The 11,321-nt window shown below is 38.4% G+C and overlaps 1 long non-coding RNA gene across 1 annotated transcript in view; it reads right to left on the bottom strand.

The window, feature by feature from the left end:
* Positions 1–3,660: 3,660 nt before the first annotated feature.
* Positions 3,661–11,321, bottom strand: part of LOC125459997 (uncharacterized) — a 62,526-nt gene continuing 54,865 nt past the window's right edge. The window contains exon 2 of the long non-coding RNA XR_007249150.2: positions 3,661–4,219. This is a non-coding gene — a long non-coding RNA (uncharacterized LOC125459997). The remainder of the gene's footprint in view (positions 4,220–11,321) is intronic.

The following is an 11,321-nucleotide window of genomic DNA, read 5'->3' as shown; positions in this document are numbered from 1 at the left end:
TTTGCCAAGCCTCAGAAAAACATTGCTCTGATATAGTCTGAACGAAACAGAGAACTTGTATCAACCTGCCCCTGATCACATACTCCAACATTCCATCACCTTGCAAAAGCAGGCTCAGGGTTTGAAAGGCTCACTTACAGATACTGAAAGTGCATGGAGATAATCTTTGTGCTTTGTTCTGAGATGATCAGGACATTCTGCAAGATGTCCACTCCGGTGTCTGAGATCTACTTTCAATATCAGGTGGTGGGACAAAATACTCAAGTTCATGACAAGCACTGCATTCCTGGCATTGATGGCATGCTCCTCAGACCTCAGCTTTACTGGGTCAGTCACATGGTTCACATGGAGGATTCCCTGATACCAAAGGCAATGCGCTACAGCCAATTGAGCATGGTCACCCACACCACAGGTTGCCCTGAGCCTAGATATCAAGCCAACATGAAAGACGACCTCAGAGCCTTCAAGTTGGATCCCAAAACATGGGAAAACATGGATAGATCCGAATCAAGAAGTCACTCCCAGTGATTTCACCATTTGAGGAGAACAGAATAAAATGCTTCCAGATCAATTGAGCACAGTGTGAAGTCACTGCCTACATACATTTCTCCAACACTGATGGCTTATGCAGTACTCGCAATCTCTTACGGATATCAAGTTTAAGGCTAAGATCATACATGAAGCGGCATTGAGACTGCAAGCCAGGCATTTTGTTTTTTGCTGATCTCTCCATTCATCTAAGTAGTGGGAAAATCAATTGAAATTGAAAATATCAGATTATATACTTAATACAATGTCAACATTCTGCAAAATCCATGTGTTTTGAGCTGGGTTTTCAAAGGAGTGTGAGGTCAGCCCAATGTGATTGGGAGTTAAATGTTGCAGTCATGGAAGTCATCTCAGAATCTTGACACCAGCTGGATAGTTTCAAAAAGCCAGAAACAGGTCATACAATTGCATTCAATTCCTTCACCTCGTTAGTGAGCTTGTTAAGAGCCCTGTCAGTTTGAGCTTGGAATTTTTAAAGCTCATTTCAGCAAGCCTGAATAGTTTGGTGCAGAATACTCAAATCAGTATGGGAGCATTAAGACATTTCTCCGCATTGATATATAACCGATCTCTCCTTTGCTCTGTTCCGCTTTCTAATCTTATCTCTTGAATTGTTGTGAACACTGCTGCTTTCTAGGACGCTGCCTGTCTTCTTTGGACAACGCGATCGCAGCCTCCAAATCACTGCTGCTTGCTTTTGCTGTTAGCACCAGGCAGGTAGTTCCTACTTCCTGGGAGTGTTGGCACTTCTAACTGGCTGCTGAACTCACTCTCGAGGCCATCAGCCCACTTACATGTGAAAAAAATCATGACAGTGACGCAGCTCAGACAAACAGTGGTATCTGACCTGTTAAGTTTTAAAGGTAAGTCATAGTTAATGAATTTAAATATGGATAAATATGAAGTTCTACAGTGGAACAGTGAATGTACAGTATGCGTACACAATAAAGAGTGACTGAAGCTGTTTAACAACCTTCTGGGATGACATTAGATCTTTAAACGTAGAAAGGACTTTTGCCTGGCAATACTGTGTTTCATAACTTGGGGAAGCAAAAATTTTGACGTATGTTCTTCAGCAACAATGGTAAAGAAAAAGATGTTCCAATTGACAGTTCAATGAAAATATAACACAGTCTCTATTTAGCTCACCGTTAAGTAAAACAGCCATGAATGATTCTACAATGACTGACTCATCACAGCACTGAATAGTTTCTTAAATGTTTCCAAGATTTTCCTTCCAATATTTTACTATCCCAAGTATGAATTATTCTTTAAGTGAAGAGCAATTTTTTGGCATCAGTTGTAAATGTACCATTTGCTGGTTTGAACCTATGCCACCTTGTCTTTCAACCAATATTCAACTTGATTTGGTGCTATTACTATCCTAGATAATTCCCTCTCATTTAGTTGCTTTGAATTCTGAAGAGTTCACATTTTTCTAACCTTTTCATTATAGCCCAACCTCTGATATTAGGCTGAGTTTATTGTCCTCCACATTCTTCCGGATGATTTCCTCATGCCACAGAAATTGGGACTGAACGTACTAGTTAAGATAAATAGCTGTAACCCGTGTTTTGGCAAACTGTCACTGGCCTGAAACACTGACCATAAGCTGGATGTAGCCAGGTTGGTTGGCGATCATTCTCAGCAGCCAGAAAGCCAGCAGGGAGCCATCATCCATTGTGCAGAACGGTCCCAATGGAATCGAAGGCCCTTGAGACATTTAGCTGACCACTATCAGGCCTCCACATTCAATGAGGTCCTTGGTAACTGATGTTCTGCCTGTCAAGAGTTATTGGTCGATTTGAGGTCAGCAGCTACACCGAATCATGGCTGATTGCAGTGCTGTACCTTGGAGAGGATTGGAATTTCACAGGACCCCAGTGGAGAAAGAGTGAGACATGGATGGAATTGTGGGACCATGTGGGAAGATGTTGGTGGTGGAGAGGTTGAATAAAATTAAGGGAGGGAGAGGCTTTTAGCAGCTTCTCCCCTGCGTGATACTGAGTCCCTTGAGTGACAACAGGGTCACAAATAAATACATCAACCAACCCATGCCCGCACTCCCAACCATATTTCTGGGATCTAACTGGCCAACCTGACAGGATTTGCTGGGCAGATTTCTGAGAGTGCAAGAAAGCTGTGCTTATCACATCAAACTCAAGGAGTTACGACCACATTGTGGTGGCCTCAGGGATAATGATCACCATTTGGCTCAATAATGAGCCTAAATTGCCATCCTGCCACTGGTGACCTTTCTCCCCTCTGAATTAATCCAGGATAGCATTGTACTCTCTCTGCTAGGAAACAAATTAAGTGGGCCCTATGATTAAGTGGGCCTGATCATAATGGTTCATGCTGTGACAGGCTACATTAAATCCAGCCCTCCATTTCTCTCAACACAAATTCAGTCTGACCTCTTGACTATTTCTTGCATATTCTCTTTTTGTTTCAAATTTCCAGCATCAGTAGTATCTAGCTTTGTTGCAGTTCCCAAGGTGCAGACTGGCCAAAGCACTCTATAGCTTCAAGGTCACAATCCCAAACATAGCTTCCACTGTTGCTGTAAGAATGCTTGACAATCTCTTTATTTTATTAGTTCTTATTCTGTATGACCTGATATGGTCCCTAAGACCATATCACTCCATATTCTTCATGGTTGTCAGCTATTACAATTTCACTTAATGAATAAAACATGTATCTCATTTTTTTCTTGTTTTGTGTTGAACCTTGCTCTAAGATGAACTACTCAACACTTTATGCACCTAAACTAATGACTTTAAATAAAAAAGGTATAGTTATTCGTGAGGCCAAGATTACGATATTATGTCTAGTGTCAGCACTTGCTTTAAAGAAATGGCCATGAAAGCACTGGACAAAGTGAAGAGTAAGTAAAAAGAAAGACAAATGTGTTACTTCAGTTGCAAAGTGAAACTCATGGATCAGAATTCTGTTTAAATGGACAGCAAATAATGGAACGGACCAAATAGGATACATTTTTAAAAACAGCTGAATGGTATGAATAATGTTGGAATAGGCATATTATTTCATTCAATAGTAATCTCACAACAAGATGATCACAGAAAAAGTACAAAATAAGCAAATCTCAAGCAAGATACTTCGATTTTATTTCATACAGATCAATGCATATAGGAATCCCAACTTCCTCTTAATTAGTTGAGGAAGTTACAAAGGGTATATGAATAAACAGAGACACATGATAAAACATTTTATTAAAAAATTATGATTGTGCTGCAGAGTCGCAGTGGGTATTGCTTGTGCAATAATATTCATTTGGATTGAATATTATATATTTGTTATCTTGCAATTTCCAGATTATTTTAGTGAAAAGAGAAAGTTGCAAAGAACTCCTTTGATGTCTTACTTCAGCTACGTTATGTCTCTGCTTCAGGAGAGATTTTTTCTTAACCAAAGATTTTTATATTCTTTTGTGTAGCTATCATTGCATCTGCTCAGTTCACCACACAATACAAAATAACAGAATGAATCCCACATTGCAGATAGGAACATTGAATTATTTTGGGGATGTTTTGTGCGGGGGTAATGATTTCATTTTTTCTAATGTTCTTATGATCAATCTATTTCTTGTCTTTGCTCTTGCTAGAAGCTTTCCCATTTGGTGTTTGTCCCCTGGTTCAGAGATCACTGTCTAAAATAGATAAAATGCTACAATCAGGTTATTCATGTCATTCCACACTTTAGAAAAGCCTGAATAATGTAATCTATTAATAGCTCAATGGGTTGGATGAATTCACCAGTTTTATAGAATTACATGTTTTTTATGAACTTATAATTTAAAAGTATATCAGAACCTGAGTTGATCTAATTTTGTTTTATCAGTATGAGTGTAGATCCAACAACAAAAAAGAAGCTTGGCAGTAAGCACTCCACCTGATTGGCACCTCATCCACCACCTTCAAATTCATTCCCTTCACCAGTTACACAGAGCAGCAGTGTGTACCATCTGCAAAATACACTGCAGTAACTCCACAGGTCCCCTTAGACAGCTTCTTCCAAACCGAAGTCTTCTATCACCTAGAGAGATAAGGGCAATGGATACATGGGACTCCACCACCAATAAATTTCCCACACAACATCCTGATTTGGAATCATATTATTATTCTTTCACTGTCACTGGGTCAAGATCCTGGAACTCCCTTCCTAACAGCATTGTGGGCGTCCCTACACTCCAAGATATGCAGCAGTTCAAGAAGGCACATCAACATGCTTTAGGTCGATTGGAGATGGGAAATGAATGCTGGCCTCGTCAATAATGCTCACACCCCATGAAAAAAAATTAAAAGTAAATCATTGGAAATCTTAGAGGCAAAATGGTGGAAAAGCTATTATATTTGTAACTAACAGATGAAATACAATTCGATGAATGCGAATGGTCTGTTCAGATGAAAAGTTTTCTCCTGAATCAGTACCTCATTTTATTCTCTCTTTCCATGTTGAAGAAAAACTTTGTTTTGCTCTGTTTCCCAATTTTATTTCCTTCTTTGTATTGCCTTGGATTTTGTTTAGTTCTACAATTTTTGGTGATACATCAATGTACTTTTGTGCTGGAGAACAGAGACACTTTTGTATAACCTTCATGCTGTCGCTTCATGCTGTTCTTTCCAAAACAGATAACTGACAGTATCTCAGAATGGTTATGAAGGTGTGGAATAGTCAGAAGATGGATAGGACTTGCAACACTTTGCAAGCAGTAACATTATTTTGAATGTATAAACTGTTATTCACAACAACGCAGCAGTGATTGCCACAAAAAAGCTACTGTTCTACTTGACCGATTGCAGCAGAAAATGGAGCAAAATGCAGGTCTCTTTTGGACGTTGCTAATGAGCATGTTCATTCTGGCTACCTGCCACTCTTCTCTTGTTTTGTTTGCACTAAAGTAATCATAGTGAAGGATCATAATATCTCCCAAACATTGGACATTTTCTGTGAGGAGTGGATACTGCAGATTCTGGAGGATATACTGGGAACTGTTAATATTATGCAAGGCCTGAATGCTACAGTTAGTGATGAAAGAATAGCCTAGACAGAAAGTGTCCACAAAGATTTAGCAGTATCTAGAGTGCAGGTTTGCAATGCGAGTTTAACTTGGTGCCTTCGACTGGAGATCTGAAATATACAACAGTGCAAACTCCAGGCAAGCTGGTCAGGCAATCAAATGTAGATATAGGAAATGTAAATCCCATTTAAATTATGCTGCAGTAGGAGAAATAAGAATTTGGACATGCACATGGAGGTCAAGGGAAAATTATAAACATCAGAAGAAAAATATTAATAAGTTTTATTTAATGAAAACCTGACACTTCAGTTTCAGGCTTCTAAGGGATTGATACACCGCATCTACAAAATTATTTTTTTCAGGGTGAGAGAGGCTATTCTGAAATATTTATGACTCATTATGGTGTTAATAAATCCTGTTTGATAAAATTAAGCCATGTTGATTTCTCATTACAGTAAAGTTAATGGGTTCATAACTGAAATTAATAATTTCTGAATGATTCCATCTGTGAATTCTCCAATAGCATACCTTGTTGAGAAGTAGGATATGACTGATAAACAACTTCCAAATTTCAACATTATAGCATACATGTGTAGAAGTTGTTTTCTGTTTCAGTTTATGTCTGCCCCAGACATATTTCATAACATGCCTGAACAGGTTGATTTAAAGCATCCAGAAGGAAGGATTGATGGCAACACTCAATCCCAACCATATACTGCCAGTAGTTTGTACCACGAACTATCACAGTAACTTTCTTGGTTAAAGAGCCTATTAAAGCTTACAGCTTGATATGGCATAGACCACCTGTCATATGGCTGCCTTGATAGTCAATTCCATCAAAGTCAATGGAACTGATCATGGGACAGGAAGAATAGTGGCCAGCAGATGCAATTCCACAGAAACACATTCTAATTCAACATCCAGGCTCAATCTTGAGGAATAGCCATTTGGCAAGGTGTCAGGATAAAGTTAATGTTGAGCATATTCCAAAGGGTCATCAGGATGAAAGAAAATTTAGAGAGACAAAAAAAATGGACCAATAATTACTGACCTTGTTTGTCTGGGAACTAAATTATACACAAAGCAGTCACTGAACTTCAGAAGTAATTCACTGTGAAAAGCACTTTGAGATGTTTGGATGAGGTGATAAGTGCTATATAAATACAAGTATTTCTTTTAACTCAATTATGTGACACAAACATAATATAAAACCAGGCCCTCAATTTTCTCTCTATTTAATAACTGAAAATGTTTCTCAGCTGTTTCTTATCCTTCTGATCTCAGTACTTAGTCCTCACTTATTCAGACCACCTTGGTTGTCTTAGGATCTTACTCCTACAAGAAAAATGGGCAAATTATATCACTGAACTTCAACAAGCATGACATCATTCTTATTTAAGTTACAAGTTATATTGAAAATGTGGGGATAGTAGGGTACTCTATATTGGAACTTTGAATTCACAGTGATGAAATTCATGAAGACTTCTTAGTTTAGTAAAAAATTGTCATAGCAACCCAGGTGGCCTATCTAAGTAAGTGCAGAGTACCCTGACCAGGGGAATAAGAACCAGCTGAGAAACATTCCTAATTAAAATGGAGAGAAAAGACAGTAATTTAATGAATGCTATGACTTCACTATTGCACTTTGGAATCTCCTTTAAATGCCAATATAAAGTTGTTCTGGTGATGGCTCGATCCCACCCCCCTCTCAAAAATTCTCCATTCAACATTCTGGCCAATGTCAGTTTGTCCCTGAAAATTTTGCTAATTCACTCTGCTTACAGTGCACTACCAGATTTAAACAATTATTGGAACAGAGCTTCTGTAAGCTGTTTGAGTTAAAGATGAAAATGAATAATCCAATTCCCTGTCAGGCATGCATGTGGTAGAATCAATTTATGAGCAAGTTAAGCAAAGAGGACTTGCCAAGCTTTCAACAGTAGTCCGAGTGTTTACACTGGATAAACCCTTTTTAAAAATTTTGCATTGATAAATATAGCTTATATATGTTTTGAAGCATGCTTAACTGCTATTTGAAATAGTCTGATTTATGAGAGAGAAAACTGTCCCTCAGAGAAACTGCACATATTGCTTATTTTGGCAGGTGCAATGCTTTTGATTCTATAAAAGAACTGCTATCAACTCTACTGTAAAAAGGTCCATTACTTGACTCTAGCATCTAGAAAGGTGTTAACCCCTAGTACGGAAGTGAGTACTGCTTAGAACTATAGTTGGAGAAAACTCAAAAGATTTCTTGGCTCGGTGAAAACAGTTTTGATACTTTAGGTATTTGGCCTTGGTTATTACTGGTGAAATTCTACTTTGAACACCACAGAGAAAGACATTGTGAGAGCAAGAAGAACAAATGTTATGATGTATCTTTCTGTTCTGTGGCCAACTTTCATTCATTCTTGTCTTATTGGGTGGTATAAAAATGCATAGATCATAAACGGGTACAGCATCAACAAAGGCCATTCAAACTGTTATATCTGTGTTGGCTCTCTCGAACAGCTACTTAGCTAGTCTCACTCACCTTTGCCACACAGCCCTGTAAGTATTTTCTCCTTAGAATATTAATTCTATTTTCAGTGCCACGATTGATTCTGCCTCCCCACTGTCAGACAGAGCATTCTGAATCCAAAGGGCTTGCTGTATAAAGCTTTCTTCAGCTTGCAGTCTCCTCTTTTTTTAACCAATCACCTTAAATCAATATCTGCTCAATGGTTTGCAACTCTTCTATCAATGGGAATAGTTTCTCCCTATCTATTCCGCCTAAATGTCTCAAGACTCTGCCTTCTCTTCTCTAGCCAGAACAAACACAGCTTTGTTAATCCACCCTTGTAAGTGAAGTCTTTCATCCCCAAGCCATACTTCATTTCTCTTCTGCATTGTCTTCATGTTCTTCCTAAACTGTAGGGCCAATAAGTGGACACTCAGCTGAATATCCAGTTGAGGTCAAGCCAGTGATTTTGCAAAAGCTCAACATTACTTCCTTGCTTTTGTACTCTATGCCTCTCTTTATAAAGCTCAAGATCCCTTATGCCTTTCAACCAATATTTCAAACCAGTCTGCAATCTTTAACAAATTATCCATTGACTCCAGGTTCCTCTGCTACAGTATATTTTATTTAATTTGATATTGCATTATCGTCCTGCCAAAATGGATCACCCCTCCGCTCCCTCGGACCATTGAATTTCCTACTTTGTATTGATGGGGATTGGTTTTGAGACTTAAAAGTAACTTTTCACTGCTACTTCTATTCCTGGTCACTGAGATAATGTCATGTCCATAGTTCTTCTTTTTCTAAGGGCTTTAACTTTGCTGACAAGCCTGAAATTTGGAAATTCCTGTACACAGCATTAATTGCATTGTCCTGATCAACTCCTACTGCTACTTAATCAGAAAAATTCTGCCAAATTAACTGAACACTATTTGCCTTTAACAAATCTACTCTAGCTATTCTTAATTAATTCACATTTGTCTAAGAGACTACTAATTTGTCCAGGATGGCTCGAGAAGCTTTCCAACGACCGCTTTAAAGCTGACGGAAGGGTCTAGGCCCGAAACGTCAGCTTTTGTGCTCCTGAGATGCTGCTTGGCCTGCTGTGTTCATCCAGCTTCACACTTTGTTATCTTGGATTCTCCAGCATCTGCAGTTCCCATTATCACTGACTTGTGGCTGTTGGTTTATCTTTCTACTCATTTTTGAACTGGGTATTACATCTGTAATTTTCCTGTCCTCTGGAACCATCCTGTATCCAAGGCGAATTGGAAGATTATGGCAAGCCCATCTACAATTTACAGATTTATTTCCATGAGGTCTAATCTGGTCAATTACCACATTTTAGTACAGCTAGTCTTTCTAAATCTCCACTTTATTAATTTTTAGTCCACCTAGTGACTTAACACTCTTGCAAGCATCTTCTTGATAAAGTCAGGTGCAAAATGGTTACTTAGTATCTCGACCTTGTCTTTAGCTCCAAGTGTACATTCCCTTTTTTGGTCCCTTAACAAACCTATTCCTCCTTTTACCACATTTTACTATTTAAGTGGCATTTAGACAGATATGAATAGGCAAGGAATAGAAGGATATGGACTGAGTGCAATCAGATAGATTAGTTTCGAATTATGGCATTATAGTCAACATAAACATGGTGGGCCGAAAGGTTTTTTACAGTATTGTTACAGAGGTAGTAGGAACTGCCGATGCTGGAGAATCTGAGATAAAAAGGGGTAGAGCTGGATGAACACAGCAGGCCAAGCAGCATCAGAGGAGTAGGAAAGCTGACGTAAGGGTCTCAACCCGAAACATCAGCTTTCCTGCTCCTCTGATGCTGCTTGGCCTGCTGTGTTCATCCAGCTCTACACTTGTTATCTCTATTATAGTACTGTGTTATTCTATGTTCTACATGTATTGAAGACTTTTTAATTCTCTTTTCTGTTCAAAGTTGGTTCTTCACATAGTTTGTCTTTACCCTGCCTTGTTTCATTCATCACTTTCATACTTAACATTTTAATATTTAAACTGGCTCTCATTTGTTTTACGTACATGTATACAAGTTAGGAACAGGGGTAGGCCATTTCATCTGTTGAGCCAGTTCTGCCATTCAATAAGATCATGGCCAATCTGATTATTTCACAATGCTGCGTACTTCCAATTAAACTTTCACTCTCTTGCTTACCAAGAATCTCTCCACCACTGTCTTTAAAAATATTCAAAATGTGTTTTCACTGCCTTTTGAAGATGAAAACTCCAAAGATATATGATTTTTCTCTGGCAGTAAGAGAAATCTCATCTGCCTTAAATGGGTGACCATTCATTTTTAAATGATGAACTCTAGCTTTAGATTCTCAGGTGCGGGCAGGACCTCTCCATATAAACCCTGTCAAGCACCCTTGGGATCTTTCATTTTGCGATCAAGTCACTTTCTATCCACCCAGTATTTGTCTACCCACCCCAGGGCCCGTTATAAACACTATGCCAATTTATGCCAATCTACCTACCCCTTCATGGCCCTTTATAGTCCCCGTGCTCACTCACCTAATATCCATCATGAAAAGATAAATTCAATGCAGAGATAAAATGAAAGAGTTACTTTCAATAAATTGGAAGATTTACTAAGTCTTCAACATATTTATTAAAAACTCATGCATAACAATCCATTGACTACATTTACATTCCTTCAACTGCAACATGCATTATTAGAACCAGCCTTGTATTCAAACGCACAATCCTGTACAAGAACAAGTATTGGAATTCATTTATAGTATGACTGCAAAATGTTTCTAACCTCTTGTAGCTGTCAAACAAACTGACAATGGATAATTGAGACATTAGTTTAGCAGCCGTTCTCCAGCTTGATTCTACAAAAGAACTGCTATCAACTCTACTGTAAAAAGGTCCATTACTTGACTCTAGCATCTAGAAAGGCGTTAATCCCTTGTACTGAAGTGTGTGCTGCTTAGAACTGTAGTTGGAGAAAATTCAAAAGATTTCTGGCTCAGTGAAAACATTTTTGATACTTTAGGTATTTGACCTTGGTTATTACTGGTGAAATTCTACTTTGAACACCACAGAGACATTGGGAGAGCAAGAAGAACAAATGTTAATTGGATGGTTTCACATTTATGCCAATGTTGTAATGAAATAGAAAGCAATGATTTGCTTTATTGCTCCAGACATTGATTCCCAAAGATTTAAAGTGCACAACTATCAAATGCTTTGCTATCT

This window comes from Stegostoma tigrinum, chromosome 16 (genome assembly GCF_030684315.1).
Source record: "Stegostoma tigrinum isolate sSteTig4 chromosome 16, sSteTig4.hap1, whole genome shotgun sequence".
Taxonomy (NCBI): domain Eukaryota; kingdom Metazoa; phylum Chordata; class Chondrichthyes; order Orectolobiformes; family Stegostomatidae; genus Stegostoma; species Stegostoma tigrinum.
Note: the sequence above shows the minus strand (reverse complement) of the source record. Positions and strands in the feature narration are given on the sequence as shown.